This window comes from Suricata suricatta, chromosome 10 (assembly GCF_006229205.1).
Source record: "Suricata suricatta isolate VVHF042 chromosome 10, meerkat_22Aug2017_6uvM2_HiC, whole genome shotgun sequence".
Lineage (NCBI taxonomy): Eukaryota > Metazoa > Chordata > Mammalia > Carnivora > Herpestidae > Suricata > Suricata suricatta.
In genome coordinates, this window is record NC_043709.1 from 20,324,109 (window position 1) to 20,326,865 (window position 2,757).

Sequence of the window (2,757 nt, forward strand, 5' to 3'; positions counted from 1 at the left end):
TGAGGTCTGAGCTCTTATCTTTAGCCAGAGATGAGTGTCAAAATCCACTACTCCCTTTAAGATTTTTTTTTCTTTTACTCTGATGACTTTAGTGGATATAAAACTATTTCAGATTCTGTTTCCCTGTCCAGCCCTTATACTTTGACTCTCTTTCTGCTTAGCCTCCATTCCAACAAAGTGAGTAGGGCTCAGTTGTTTCCAATTCATCCTTTTAACGGCTCATCCATGATCTCCTATTCTCTGAGATTAAAATATCTCTGGAACTATTGTTATCTTTAGTAGTTTTCTCCTGCTCTGATTTGGGACATGGATTTTCTTCTTCTTGATTCTCTAACAATCTAATCCCATTTTTTTTCCATCGTTCAGGAATTCCTCCACTTTGTTCATCAATAGCACCCTTTGTTGTTTCCTAGAGTCACTTAAATATTTACTCTTCTTTCTATCATAACACAGGCTGAACTAGTTCACATACACAGTATAGATTCTAATACAACGAACACCCATGTGCCCACCATCCAGTTTGAGAAATAATATATTACTTCCCTCCCTTCTCCAATAGAAAGGTTTAAAGGGATTTGGGACACAAAGTAGGTGAACAGTATCAGTTTGCCATGCCAAAACAAACACCACAAAATTAAAAATTTCTTTTTTTTTAATGTATTTATTTATTTATTTATTTATTTTTGAGAGACAGAGAGACAGCATGAGCAGGGGAGGGTCAGAGAGAGGAGATACAGAATCTGAAGCAGCCTCAAAGCTCTGAGTTAGCTGTCAGCACAGAGTCTGACGTGGGGCTCAAACCCATGAACTGTGAGATCAAGACCTGAGCCAAAGCTGGATGCTTAACTGACTGAGCCACCCAGGTGCCCCCAAAATTAAAAATTTCAAACCCAAGATAAAAACGTGTTTGAGAGAACTGTTCTGTCTTACTCATTGATATAAATCCTAATTCTTTATTGTTTTAAGGGGAGTGTGATGCATGGCCAACACTGGAACATGTTATTTTCATGCATGCAGTTTGCAATAAATTATAAACTCTAGGGGTGCCTGGGTGGCTCAGTCGGTTAAGCATCTGACTTCAGCTCAGGTCTGATCTCACAGTTTGTGGGATCAAGTCCCGTATCAGGCTCTGTGCTGACAGCAGGGAGCCTGCTTGGGATTCTCTCACCTTCGCTCTCTCTCTGCCCCTTTCCCCTCTTGTGCTCTCTCGCAAAGTAAGTAAATAAACTCTAAAAAAATTATAAACTCTAATGTGGCTAAGTTCTAGCTCTACTTTTTATGAATTTTAAATTAGGATTTTATGACTATCTTTCCAAAATAATAGATATCTTTAATGCATCACCTCAATGTTCTTATATATAACTAATGTTAAATGTTTTCTTTGAAGTCAAATTTCTGTATAATATTAATACAAAATCTCTAGCAATAAACTTTCTAAATTAGATAGGTATTGAAATGGAAGGGAACTTCGATGCTCTAAAGATAGAGGATTAAGGACCATGTTCATTAATTTCAGAAATGAGTGTTAATGTCTCAAAGATGACCATCATGAGACAGAAATTAGTTTACTGTAGGAAGCACGTGCGCATGTGCGCGCGCGCACACACACACACACACACACACACACACACACACACCAGCATCATCATCATCATCATCTTCATCCTCACCAGAACGTAACAGAAGACTTCAAGGCCAGGGCGTGTTGTGGGAATGCAGCTTTGAGGAACGTTTGTGCCTCACAGAGAAAACACCTGGTCGACGATGAGAAGTATTCTGCCTGTCCAACATGAGGTCCTGACAAGTCGAGGAAAGCCCTTCAAATGAGGACTTGCCTTTTTACTCCAACCACATCATCTTGAAATTCTAACAGTTACACTGCATGGCTGCAAAAATTTATGCTACCAGCATCTTCTTGCTACACTATTCAGATTATACGCTCGTAACTGGGTATCACACAACATTCTACTTGAACTCTGTAATGATAACCAGCCTAAGTCGAGGAAGGACTGACCAGGCCCTAACCCAATACGATCTAAGTAAAATTGCAGCTGACAGCTCTTTCACTTGATCAGCATCTGTCTCTTCATCTTAATTTTCCTTTGGGAAACTACCTTCTTTTATTCTATGCTATTTTAGTAGCACTGTCAGAGTCCCTGAAACCATGGGGTAGGTGCGTGATACTAACTAGGATAAACGGGTAGGAATTTGATTCATGAGCATAATGACATAATATAGAAAATACAGAAGCTGAGATACTTTGATAGCAGGGCTCTAAAAGGATGGTCTCTCCCTCAGTTTCTGTAACTTACATTCCTAAGGATATCCTGGTTTTCATCCTTCCTAAGGCTGTTGGTATAGATTTTCTTTAGATTTGATAAGCGGCCCTTTGTCCCACTGATAAATTTTGTTTTGCTTAGGATAGCCCAAATGAGTTTCTCTCGTTTGCAAGCCAAGCCTACCTGATCCATTCATTAATGTCATTGTCAGCTGTTTCCTTAAATTGGAAATCTGTAGCTTTTGGCACCTTAATATGCTTATTGCAGATTACTTAAGAGGTTTTTTGGTGTACGCATTGTGTGCCCCTATGTAAGAATTTTTAAAACAAATCACTAACATTTGTTTCAAGAGTTTTTGACCAACCCTGAGTTAACTTCAAGTTTTTTTCATCTTAAAAAACGGTACAGTACTTTTATGAGTAAAATAATACATTTCTGCCAACATAGTACTGATCGAAAAGCACTTTAGTAAACTGAC